Source organism: Scyliorhinus torazame, chromosome 18 (assembly GCF_047496885.1).
Source record: "Scyliorhinus torazame isolate Kashiwa2021f chromosome 18, sScyTor2.1, whole genome shotgun sequence".
Taxonomy (NCBI): Eukaryota; Metazoa; Chordata; class Chondrichthyes; order Carcharhiniformes; family Scyliorhinidae; genus Scyliorhinus; species Scyliorhinus torazame.
Window position 1 is genome coordinate 83,227,833 of NC_092724.1, and position 13,446 is coordinate 83,241,278.

The 13,446-nt window shown below is 49.2% G+C and overlaps 1 protein-coding gene across 1 annotated transcript in view; it reads right to left on the reverse strand.

The window, feature by feature from the left end:
• The window catches only part of unc13d (unc-13 homolog D (C. elegans)), a 653,595-nt gene that overhangs the window by 347,277 nt on the left and 292,872 nt on the right, over positions 1-13,446 (reverse strand). The gene's annotated exons all lie outside the window — the stretch shown is intronic.

Here is a 13,446-nt window from a genome sequence, read left to right on the forward strand (position 1 = left end):
GTTTAGCAAGTTTTGCAGATGATACTAAGATTGGTGGAGTTGCAGATAGCGAGGAGGACTGTCAGAGAATACAGCAAAATATAGATAGATTGGAGAGTTGGGCAGAGAAATGGCAGATGGAGTTCAATCCAGGCAAATGCGAGGTGATGCATTTTGGAAGATCCAATTCAAGAGCAGACTATACGGTCAATGGAAGAGTCCTGGGGAAAATTGATGTATAGAGAGATCTGGGAGTTCAGGTCCATTGTACCCTGAAGGTGGCAACGCAGGTCGATAGAGTGGTCAAGAAGGCATACAGCATGCTTGCCTTCATCGGACGGGGTATTGAGTACAAGAGTCGGCAGGTCATGTTACAGTTGTATTGGACTTTGGTTAGGCCACATTTGGAATACTGCGTGCAGTTCTGGTCGCCACATTACCAGAAGGATGTGGATGCTTTAGAGAGGGTGCAGAGGAGGTTCACCAGGATGTTGCCTGGTATGGAGGGTGGTAGCTATGAAGAAAGGTTGAGTAGATTAGGATTGTTTTTGCTAGAAAGACTGAGGTTGTGGGGGGACCTGATTGAGGTCTACAAAATTGAGAGGTATGGACAGGATGGATAGCAACAAGCTTTTTCCAAGAGTGGGGGTGTCACTTACAAGGGGTCACGATTTCAAGGTGAGAGGGGGAAAGTTTAAGGGAGATAGAACAAAGAAATGTACAGCACAGGAACAGGCCCTTCGGCCCTCCAATCCCGTGCCGACCATGCTGCCCGACTAAACTACAATCTTCTACACTACCTGGGTCCGTATCCCTCTATTCCCATCCTATTCCTGTATTTGTCAAGATGTCCCTTAAATGTCACTATTGTCCCTGCTTCCACCACCTCCTCCGGTAGCGAGTTCCAGGCACCCACTACCCTCTGCGTAAAAAACTTGCCTCGTACATCTACTCTAAACCTTGCCCCTCTCACCTTAAACCTATGCCCCCTAGTAATTGACCCCTCTACCCCGGGGAAAAGCCTCTGACTATCCACTCTGTCTATGCCCCTCATAATTTTGTAGACCTCTATCAGGTCGCCCCTCAACCTCCTTCGTTCCAGTGAGAACAAACCAAGTTTATTCAACCGCTCCTCATAGCTAATGCCCTCCATACCAGGCAACATTCTGGTAAATCTCTTCTGCACCCTCTCTAAAGCCTCCACATCCTTCTGGTAGTGTGGCGACCAGAATTGAACACTATACTCCAAGTGTGGCCTAACTAAGGTTCTATACAGCTGCAACATGACTTGCCAATTCTTATGCTCAATGCCCCGGCCAATGAAGGCAAGCATTCCGTATGCCTTCTTGACTACCTTCTCCACCTGTGTTGCTCCTTTCAGTAACCTGTGGACCTGTACTCCTAGATCTCTTTGACTTTCAATACTCTTGAGGGTTCTACCATTCACTGTATATTCCCTACCTGCATTAGACCTTCCCAAATGCATTACCTCACATTTGTCCGGATTAAACTCCATCTGCCATCTCTCCGCCCAAGTCTCCAAACAATCTAAATCCTGCTGTATCCTCTGACAGTCCTCATCGCTATCCGCAATTCCACCAACCTTTGTGTCGTCTGCAAACTTACTAATCAGACCAGTTACATTTTCCTCAATCATTTATATATACTCCAAAGAGCAAAGGTCCCAGCACTGATCCCTGTGGAACACCACTGGTCGCAGCCCTCCAATTAGAAAAGCATCCTTCCATTGCTACTCTCTGCCTTCTATGACCTAGCTAGTTCTGTATCCACCTTGCCAGCTCACCGCTGATCCCGTGTGACTTCACCTTTTGTACTAGTCTCCAATGAGGGACCTTGTCAAAGGCCTTACTGAAGTCCATATGGACAACATCCACTGCCCTACCTGCATCAATCATCTTAGTGACCTCCTCGAAAAACTCTATCAAGTTAGTGAGACACGACCTCCCCTTCACAAAACCATGCTGCCTCTCACTAATACGTCCATTTGCTTCCAAATGGGAGTAGATCCTGTCTCGAAGAATTCTCTCCAGTAATTTCCCTACCACTAAAGTAAGGCTCACCGGCCTGTAGTTCCCTGGATTATCCTTGCTACCCTTCTTAAACAGAGGAACAACATTGGCTATTGTTCGTGGAAAGTTCGTGTTCGTGGAGATGTGCGTGGAAAGTTTTTTACGCAGAGCGTGGTGGGTGCCTGGAATGCTTTGCTAGCGGAGGTGGTAGAGGCGGGCACGATAGCATCATTTAAGATGCATCTAGACAGATATATGAGGTGGGGAACAGAGGAAAGTAGATCCTTGGAAAATAGGCGACAGGTTTAGATAAAGGATCTGGATCGGCGCAGGCTGGGAGGGCCGAAGGGCCTGTTCCTGTGCTGTAATTGTCTTTGTTCTTTGTCCTTTGAAGTAGTTGGGGGATTTCTGGGGTGGGGGAGTGGCAGATTGTTACAGTTACTGGGGGAGTTTTCCTTCACTCATCCATTGGGTAGGGTTGCATCCTTGGTGGGCTCTGGTATTAGGTGTGTTGTAGATGGAGGGGATAATCCCTCACAGTGGAAATGGCTGACTTGAGGGCGGGGGGGGGCGGGTGAGAGACCCTGCTTAGGTTGGTCAGGTGGAATATGCAGGGATTTTGGGAGCCCAGTGAAGCGTGCAAGAGTTTTCTCTCATTTGAAGAGTTTGAGGGCTACGTGGTGTTTTTGCAGGAGACCCACTTGCAAGTGAGAGACCAGATTAGGCTTCAGAAGGGTTGAGTGAGTTAGGTGTTTCACTCGGGTTTTGATAGCAGGGCTTGTGGGGTGGCAATATTAATTAATAAAAGAGTGCAGGTTCAGATGGGGAAGGTAGCAGCGGACCAGAGCGGCAGGTATATCATAGTTACGGGAATGTTAGAAAGTATGTTGATGGTGTTGCCGAATCTGTACGCTCCAAATCGGGATGATGTAGGGCTTATGATTAAGATATTCACTGCCATACAGACATGGACGTGCACCAGCTGATCTTGGGGGGACATTTGAATTGTGTTTTGAACCCCAAGTTGGATCGGTCTAAATGAAGTTGTTGGCCCGTTCAGGGGTAGCAAAAGTACTTTTGATGTTTCTGAAGAAGATGGGGGGGGGTCGATCCATGGCGTTTTTGCACCCTGGGGTAGGGAATTTTCCTTTTTTCTCTGGATGCATAAAATGTAATCGCGGATTGACTTTTTCATGATGAGGAGGTCACTGCTGACGGGAGTGAGCAGTGTGGAATATTCCGCGATAGTTTTTTCGGACCATACTCCACATCCTGTGGATGTGGTCTTGGAGACGGGGCCGGTTCAACAGCCGACGTGGAGCTTTGATGTGAGGTTGTTGGCAGATTTGGGGTTTTGCACAAGGATAGCCAGGTGATTGATGAGTCTGGGGAGGTTTCGCCCTCGATTCTGTGGGAGGCTCAAAAGGCGGTGGTGAGAGGGCAGGTAATCTCACATAAGGTGCAGGTGGACAGGGAGGCAAGGGAGTAAAACCAAAGGATGGTGGATGAGATCTTGGAGGTAGATGGTAGGTATTCGAGTGACCCCACCACAGAGCTCCTGGCTAGCAGGAAGGAGCTGCAGGTGCAGTTTGACCTATTATCCACTGATAAGACGGTGCGACAGTTGTGGCGCTCGAGGTGGGTAATATATAAATATGGGGAGAAAGCCAGTCGTCTTTTGGCTGGTCAGTTGAGGTGGCAGGTAGCCTCCCAAGAGATTGTCTAGGTGCGGGATTCGGGTGGTGGAATAATGTCTGCGCTGGATAAAGTTAATGCGGCATTTGAAGCGTTCCATAAGAATCTGTATAGGTCGGAGCCGCCTGAGGAGGAGTCGGATATGGTGGAGTTTTTGGAAGGGATGGCGGGTCCGAAGGTGGAGGAGGAGGATCGGGAAGGTTTGGAGGGGCCTTTTGAGACAGAGGAGGTCCGGTCAGCTTTTGATAAGGCTGGTAAGGCACAGGAGCCAGGTGGGTTCCCGGTGGAATTTTATAAATGTTTGCTGATTGGCTGGTACCGTTATTGATGGAGATGTTTTACTGCAGCCTCGCGGCGCCGAGGTCACAGGTTCGATCCTGGCTTTGGGTCACTGTCCGTATGGAGTTTGCACATTCTCCCTGTGTCTGCGTGGGTTTCGCCCCCACAATACAAAGATGTGCAGGGTACGTGGATTGGCCACACAAAATTGGCCCTTAATTGGAAAAAATGAATTGTGTACTCTAAATTTTATTTTTAAATTGTTGGAGATGTGTGAGGATTCAGTAACGCAGGGGTCTCTTCTGGAGATAATGATGCAAGCATCCATCTCGTTACTATTAAAAAAGGATAAGCACCCAATTTTCACCCAATTTTCTTATTAAATGTGTATGCTGAGATTTTGGCCAAGGTATTAGAATTGAGTTTGAAGGAGTGCATTCCTCAAGATATTGGGGAGGATCAGACAGGGTTTGTTAAGGGGTGGCGATTGTCGTCTAATGGTGCGACGACTGTTAAATATAGTGTTGTCCCTGGTGGAGGGGATGGAGCTATTGTTGCATTGGATGCCGAGAAGACTTTTGATAAGGTAGAATGGATTATCTGTTTGCGATGCTGGAAAGGTTTGGGATAGGTCTAAATTTGTGTCGTAGGTTTGGTTGTTATATAAGGCACCGAAGGCTAGTGTCTGCACAAACAATGCGAGTTTGGGCTATTTTTACTTGGACATGGGTGTCTTATGTCCCCCTCTTTTTGTTTGCATTGGCGGTAGAACTTTTGGCCATTGTCCTAAGATTTTCAGATAGGCGGAGGGGGCTAATGTACGGAACACAGGGTGATAATCTTCTTCTGAATGTGACTGACCCGATCACACAATGGGTGATATAATTAAGCTGTTGAAGAGTTTTGGAGCTTTTTGGAGGGTTTAAGCTGCATTTGGAGATGAGTGAGTGTTTCTCTGTCACTCCGCCGGGTTGGGGAGCCAATTTGGGGGTGTTGCTGTTCCAGTTAGCGGGTTCTCATTTTAGGTATCTGGGGTTCAGGTAGCTCAGGATTGGGCCTGGCTCTGGCAGTTGAACTTTACGAGCTTTGGTGAGTTGGGTCATGGCAGACTTACAGAGATGGGATAGTCTCCCTCCGTCCTTGGTGGGCAGAATTCAGTCGGTCAATATGAATAATTTACCCCCTGCTACAGAGGCGTTGCCGAACTTGCTTCATTATTATTTGGCTGGAGGAGCTAAGGGAGAGGGTAGAGCTGCCGAGGGGGAGTGAGTTCAGGTTTCGGCAGGTTAGGGACTTTGTGCGAAAGGTCTGGAGGGGATTCCCTCGGTTGCCGGGATACACTCTGCTGGAGCGACTGCTGCTCGCGGATGTGGAAGGGGAGGGAAGAATTGGGGATATATACAAGTGGCTGGGAGAGCAAGGATGGTGAAGATCAAAGAGAAATGGAAAGCGGAGTTGGGAGGGGAGATCAATTGGGGAGCATGGAGTGAGGCACTGCGTCAGGTAAACGGGACCTCCTCATGTGCAAGGATGAGCCTGATACAGGGTGCATATGACTTGGGCGAGAATGAGTGGCTTCTTTCAGGGGGTAGCAGATGAGTGTGAGAGGTGTGGGCGGGGGCCAGCGAATCACACGCACATGTTTTGGGGTTGCGAAAAGTTGGGAAGATTCTGGGCGAGAGTGTTCGCAGTCTTAGCCAGGATAGTGGAGGAGGAGGTGGACTTGGACCCTTTGGTGGCGATATTTGGGGTCTCAGAGAAGCCGGAGCTCATGGAGAGGAGGAAGGCCTTCGCTTCTCTGGTTGCTCAGCGGTGAATTTTGCTGGAGTGGCGGACGGCACCGCCACCGGGAGTAGCGGCTTGGTTGAGTGACCTGTACGACTTCCTGCGATTAGAGAAGATAAAGTATGAGTTAAGGGGCTCTCCAGTGGGGTTTGAGGGAAGGTGGGGGATGTTTGTGACCGTGTTTGAGGGGCTGTTCGTTGAGGGGGAGGGGAGGGTGAAAAAGAGGACAAATCTGCACAGACTGTATAGTTGATTGTAGAGAAGCATCTTTCCCGGGGTGTTTGTTCGCTGTAACCTGTTTTGATACATGTTTGTTATAAAATACATTTTTAAAAAATGAATAATTTACCACGACAGCGTCCGGTGGCGGCCACTTCGTGAGCTGGGCAGCTCCAGCTCAAAGATGTTGGTTTTCATACAGAGTCATAGAATTTACGGTGTAGAAGAAGGCCATTCGGCCCATCGAGTCTAGACCGGCCCCTGAAAGAGCACCACATTTGGAGTGCTGCGTACAGTTCTGCTCGCCACATTACCAGAAGGGTGTGGATGCTTTCGAGAGGGTGCAGAGGAGGTTCACCAGGATGTTGCCTGGTATGGAGGGTGCTAGTTATGAAGAAAGGTTGAGTAGATTAGGATTGTTTTCGTTGGAAAGACAGAGGCTGAGGGGGGGTCTGATTGAGGTTCACAGGATTGTGGGGGGTATGCAACAACCTTTTTCCAACAGTGGGGGTGTCAATTACATGGGGTCACGATTTCAAGGTGACAGGGGGAAAGTTTAAGGGAGATGTGCATGGAGAGTTTTTTTACGCAGAGGGTGGTGGGTGCCTGGAACGTTTTGCCAGCGGAGGTGGTAGAGGCGGGCACGATAGCCTCATTTAAGCTGCATCTAGACAGATAAATTAACAAGCGGGGAACAGAGGGAAGTAGATCCTTGGAAAATAGAAGACAGGTTTAGATAAAGGACCTGGATTGGCGCAGGCTGGGAGGGCCGAAGGGCCTGTTCCTGTGCTGTAATTTTCTTTGTTCTTTGTTCTTGTTCACATCTCCACCCTATTCCCATAAACCAGCAACCACACCTATGTTTTGGACACTATGGGGCAATTTAGCGTGACCAATCCACTTAACCTGCACATCTTTGTTATGGGCGGAAACCAGAGCACCCGGAGGAAACCCACGCAGACACGGGGAGAACCTGCAGACTCTGCACAATTTTGGCTGTGTTTTGGGTAGATTCGGCAGAAAGGTGGAGCGGAGTTTACTGGCTATCGACCCGGCAGTGTGGGATCTGGCTAAGGGGTTGGAGGAGACTCGTGGCACAAAACCAATTGTGAAAATGGCAGAGGAGGAAGGGTCGGCGAGGTGGGAAAGCCTCAGATGGAGCAATGAGCTTTATCAAGGAGGAATTTCGGCAGCAAAGGAAGGGGATGCAGAGTGACTGGTCAAAGGCGATAGTTTCCTAGAACAGTATGTAATGGAACCTACGAGGGAACAAGCGGTCCTAGATCTGGTCCTGTGTAATGAAACAGGATTGATTAATGATCTCATAATTAGGGATCCTCTCGGAAGGAACGATCACAATATGGTGGAATTTAAAATACAGATGGAGGGTGAGAAGGTAAAATCAAACACTAGTGTTTTGTGCTTAAACAAAGGGGATTACAATGGGATGAGAGGAGAGCTAGCTAAGGTAGACTGGGAGCAAAGACGTTATGGTGAAACATTTGAGGAACAGTGGAGAACCTTCCAAGTGATTTTTCACAGTGCTCAGCAAAGGTTTATACCAACAGAAAGGAAGAATGGTAGAAAGAGGGAAAATTGACCGTGGATATCTAAGGAAATAAGGGAGAGTATCAAATTGAAGGAAAAAGCATACAAAGTGGCAAAATTAGTTGGAGACTAGAGGACTGGGAAATTTTTAGGGGGCAACAGAAAGCTACTAAAAAAGCTATAAAGAAGAAAAAGATAGATTATGAGAGTAAACTTGCTCAGAATATAAAAACAGATCGTAAAAGTTTCTACAAATATATAAAACAAAAAAGAGTGGCTATTGGTCCTTTAGAGGATGAGAAGGGAGATTTAAAAATGGGAGATGATGAAATGGCTGAGGAACTGAACAGGTTTTTTGGGTCGGTCTTCACAGTGGAAGACACAAATAACATGCCAGTGGCTGATGGAAATGAGGCAATGACAGGTGAGGACCTTCAGATGATTGTTATCACCAAGGAGGTAGTGATGGGCAAGCTAATGGGGCTAAAGGTAGAATGGTCTCCTGGCCCTGATGGAATGCATCCCAGAGTGCTAAAAGAGATGGCTAGGGAAATTGCAAATGCACTAGTGATTATTTACCAAAATTCACTAGACTCTGGGGTGGTCCCGGCGGATTGGAAATTAGCAAACGTGACACCACTGTTTAAAAAAGGAGGTAGGCAGAAAGCAGGTAATTATAGGCCAGTGAGCTTAACTTCGGTAGTAGGGAAGATGCTGGAATCTATCATCAAGGAAGAAATAGCGAGGCATCTGGATGGAAATTGTCCCATTGGGCAGACGCAGCATGGGTTCATAAAGGGCAGGTCGTGCCTAACTAATTCAGTGGTATTTTTTGAGGACATTACCAGTGCGGTAGATAACGGGGAGCCAATGGATGTGGTATATCTGGATTTCCAGAAAGCTTTTGACAAGGTGCCACACAAAAGGTTGCTGCACAAGATAAAGATGCATGGCATTAAGGGGAAAGTAGTAGCATGGATAGAGGATTGGTTAATTAATAGAAAGCAAAGAGTGGGGATTAAGGGGTGTTTCTCTGGTTGGCAATGAGTAGCTAGTGGTGTCCCTCACGGATCAGTGTTGGGCCCACAATTGTTCACAATTTACACAGATGATTTGGAGTTGGGGACCAAAGGCAATGTGTCCAAGTTTGCAGACGACACTAAGATGAGTGGTAAAGCAAAAAGTGCAAAGGAAACCGGAAGTCTGCAGAGAGATTTGGATAGGTTAAGTGAATGGGCTAGGATCTGGCAGATGGAATACAATGTTGACAAATGTGAGGTTATCCATTTTGATAGGAATAACAGCAAAAGGGATTATTATTTAAATGATAAAATATTAAAACATGCTGCTGTGCAGAGATGTCTGGGTGTGCTAGTGCATGAGTCGCAAAACGTTGGTTCACAGGTGCAACAGGTGATTAAGAAGGCAAATGGAATTTTGTCCTTCATTGCTAGAGGGATGGAGTCTAAGACTGGGGAGGTTGTGCTGCAATTGTATAAGGTGTTAGTGAGGCCACACCTGGAGTATTGTGTTCAGTTTTGGTCTCCTTACCTGAGAAAGGACGTACTGGCGCTGGAGGGTGTGCAGAGGAGATTCACTAGGTTAATCCCAGAGCTGAAGGGGTTGGATTACGAGGAGAGGTTGAGTAGACTGGGACTGTACTCGTTGGAATTTAGAAGGATGAGGGGGGATCTTATAGAAACATATGGGGTGGGAGGTTAGATTCAGGACTTTTGGCAGACAAGGCGTCGTGTGAAAAGGTGAGAGTGGGGATTAGAAATTATGTGGAATTTATTCAGAATGGGGAGGTGTCGGCGGCCACATCTTGGAGGCTTTGAAGGCAGTGGTCCATGGTGAGATTATTTCGCTGAAGGCTTGAGGAGCACTGGCGGCTATTAGACGAGATAGAAGATACTCGGCGGCCCCCATGAAGGTGTTTCCGGCAGAAAGGAAGAAGTTACAGGCGCAGTTTGATCGGTTAATGATGGGCAAGGCGGTAGGGCAGCTGGTGAGTGGGCTGCCGTATGAGTATGGGGAGGAGGCGAGTCATATGTTGGCCCACCAGTTGCAGTGACAGGCAGCATCCAGGGATATTTTGCAGGCAAGGGCAGAGAAGGATGAGCTGGTGTTGTAGCCGGAAAAGACCAAGGGCAGCACGGTAGCATTGTGGATAGCACAATTGCTTCACAGCTCCAGGGTCCCAGGTTCGATTCCGGCTTGGGTCACTGTCTGTGCGGAGACTGCATATCCTCCCCGTGTGTGCGTGGGTTTCCTCCGGGTGCTCCGGTTTCCTCCCACAGTCCAAAGATGTGCAGGTTAGGTGGATTGGCCATGATAAATTGCCCTTAGTGTCCAAAATTGCCCTTAGTGTTGGGTGGGGTTACTGGATTATGGGGGTTAGGTGGAGGTGTTGACCTTGGGTAGGGTGCTCTTTCCAAGAGCTGGTGCAGACTCGATGGGCCGAATGGCCTCCTTCTGCACTGTAAATTCTATGATTTTGAGATAAGGCCTTTTTCCAGAGGAGTGGAAGCACTGATTTCTGAGTTCATATGGGTGGGGAAAGTACCAAGGGTGAAGAGGGCTCTGCCACAACGGCAGAGACAGAAAGGGGGGTTGCCGCTCCTGAATCTGATGTATTATTATGGAACCAGTTGAGGAGGCATTTTAAATTGGATAAAATATGGGTGTTGACGCCACCGTGTGGAGACCAACGGCCGGATTCTCCGCCATCGGGATGCTCCATTTTGCTGGCAGCCCGGGGGTTTCCCAACAGCGTGGGGCTGCCCCACAATGGGAAACCCCATTAACCAGCTGCCGAGACGGAGAATCCTGAAGGCATGCCGCACCAGGGGTGGGATTCTCCGGACTCCGAAGCTGAAATCGTATTCGGCCAGAGAGTTCCCGTTTCCTACAAAATAGGGGGCGACGCCGCTTTTGCGATGCTCCGCCCCCTCCAAAGCGGACTTTACGCCATATCGACGGCCTCAGGACGTTACATGAGGCCCACCCCCCTGATGCTCCGCCCCCAACCGGACGATTTGCCGACGGCGTCTGTCGCGTGTGCTATTTTTTGACGGGAACTCGGCGTGGCGGCTGCGGCTCAGTTCAGCACTGACACAGTCGGGGGAGAGCTGATCCGTGGGCAGGGGGCTTTGGCAGGGGCTGGGGGCACTGTTGGGGGATGATCCGCGAGTCACTAGCCTGGCCTAAGGGAAGGCACTATTTTGCAGGCCGGGTCAACGTGCGGCCGGCGGCATGTTGCGCGGCGCAGCCACTGCAGGCCGCCGCCGTGCGCATGCGCGGCCATGGACCCAGCAATTCTTCAGCTGTATCGGCAGCTAGAGCCGGGTGCTCTACGCTGCCTACCTGCTAGCCCCCCACCAAACAGAGGACCGGTGGCCTTTCTGCGCCGGTTTTTCGGTCGTAAAACACGACCGTTCCCACGGAATCATCAGGACATAGCCTGCAAATCGGAGAAACCAGACCCCGAAATCTGGTGCGTCAGGACAGAGAATTCAGCCCCATAGGTTTCAGCCGGGAGGAGGTGCATGGGATTTATGGGAAGTGGAGGGAGGAGGGGCTGGAGCGCGTTAAGGATTTTCACAGTAGTTTCATTGCAGTGTTAATGTAAGCCTACTTGTGACAATAATAATGATTATTATTATATGTTCTCAAAGGGGAAATTGGCAGGACTTGACGAGCTGCAGGAGAGATTTGAGTTACTGAGGGGGAAGTGAGGTTAGGCATTGGCAGGTGTGGGACATCACGCAAAAGGAGTTGTTGACGTTCCCCCAGCTACCGGAGTACATGTTATTGGAGCAACTGCTGCTCCCTGATGACTTGGGGGAGGGTAGGGTTGGGACATAGACGGGTAGTTCGGACAGCAGGACTAGGCGCAGGTGGTGAGGATAAAGTGTAAGTGGGAGGAGGAGTTGGGGAGGGAGATAGGATTAGGACTGTGGTGTGAGGTGATGCGGCGAGTGAACTCAACTTCCTCCTGTGCAAGAATGTGCTTGATTCAGTTCAAAGTGCTGGAGGGGAAGGGGCTGATCTGCCAGCTAAGAATCCTTTTGAACTGGAGATCAGATACGTCACCAGGATCTTGGCTGAGGGACTTAAATGACTTCTCCGAATGGAGATTAAGTTTGCTCTTTAGGGGGTCAGAGGAGGGCTTTGTGGTGCAGTGGAGACCGTTCATGGCATTATATCGGTGGCACAGTGTTTAGCAGTGTTGCTTTACAGTGCCACGGTCCCGTGTTCAATTCCCGTCTGATTCACTATCTGAGTGGAGTTGGCACGTTCTCCCTGTGTCTGCGCGGGTGCTCCGGTTTCCTCCCACAAGTCCCGAAAGATGTGCATGTTAGGTGAATTGGATATTCTGAATTCTCCCTCAGTGTACCCGAACAGGTGCCGGAGTGTGGCGACTAGGGGATTTTCACAGTAACTTCATTATTATTATTTGAGGAACTGTTCGTCGCTGGGGAGGGGAAGCATTAAAAGGGGAAAAATTGTGCTGACTGTTAATTATGTCTCATAGAATCATAGAATTACAGTGCCGAAAGCCATTCGGCCTATCGAGTCTGCACCGGCCCTTGGAAAGAGCACCCTACCCAAGCCTACTCCTCCACCCTATCCCCGCAACCCAGTAACCCCACCTAACCTTTTTGAACACTAAGGGCAATCTAGCATGGCCAATCCACCTAACCTGCACATCTTTGGACTGTGGGAGGAAACCGGAGCACCCGGAGGAAACCCATGCACACACGGGGAGAACGTGCAAGCTCCGCACAGACAGTGACTCAAGCTGGGGATCAAGGCTGGACTGTTGTTCTTGTTGATATTGTGTATGTTTGGAATGAAATATATATTTTTTGAATGAATATTTTACCACGGTTTCTGTTTCTGTTCCAGTTTTTGCCGGTTTTTGTACCAAAGTCCTTCTTGGGGAGTTGAGAGATTGGTTTTGTCATTTATTTGCCTGGTGCGGCATGCCTTCAGGATTCTCCGTTTCGGCGGCTGGTCAATAGGGTTTCCCATTGTGGGGCAGGCCCACGCTGTCGGGAAACCCCCGGGCTGCCAGCAAAATGGAGCATCCCGACAGCGGAAAATCCAGCCGCTGGTCTCCAGAGGCAGTCCTTCAGAGGGATCGGCAGTCAGCGGGTTTGGCGTTGCTAAGCTTGATATATTACTACTGGGCTGCGAATGCTGAGAAAGTGTTGGGCTGGTGTGGGGTTGCTGAGGCTATATGGGTGCGGATGGAATCGGTAGGGGGCCGGGGTTGAGGGCGTAGTTACAGCCTCACTTACATTTTCTCCGGGGAAGTATTCGGTGAATCTGGTGGAGGTCTCCGCCCCAAATATCTGGAGACAATTTCAGCAACAGTTTAAATTCGGGGCGATGTCGAAGCTGGCACCGGTCTGTGCTATTCATATGTTGATGCCTGAGAGGTTGACGCAATGTTCAGGAGATGGGAGGAGAAGGGGCTGGAGATTTGTTCTGTGGAGGGGTGATTTGCGAGCGTGGAGGTGATGTCAGTGAAATTTGGGCTCTCTTGGTCTGAAGCATTTAGATACTTACAGATTCGCAATTTTGCAAATTGGATCTTTCCGACAGTCCCTGTGGTGCTGTCATCCTTGTTGCTGGAGAGGGTTTTGTCGCTTGCAGCCTAGGAAGGGTATTTATGGAAGGAATATGGCTGTAGGTGCAGCATTGGTGGAGGGTGTTAAGACCAAGTGGGAGGAGCAGTTTGAACTGGGTGGGGTGAGGATGGGGTGTGGAGTGAGGTCTTGCGGAGGATGAATGCCACCTCTTCATGTGCGAGGTTTGGCTTAATACAACTGAAGGTAATGCATAGGACTCATTTGACTAGGTCTAGTATGAATAGGTTGTTTGTGGGAGTGGAAGCAAAGTG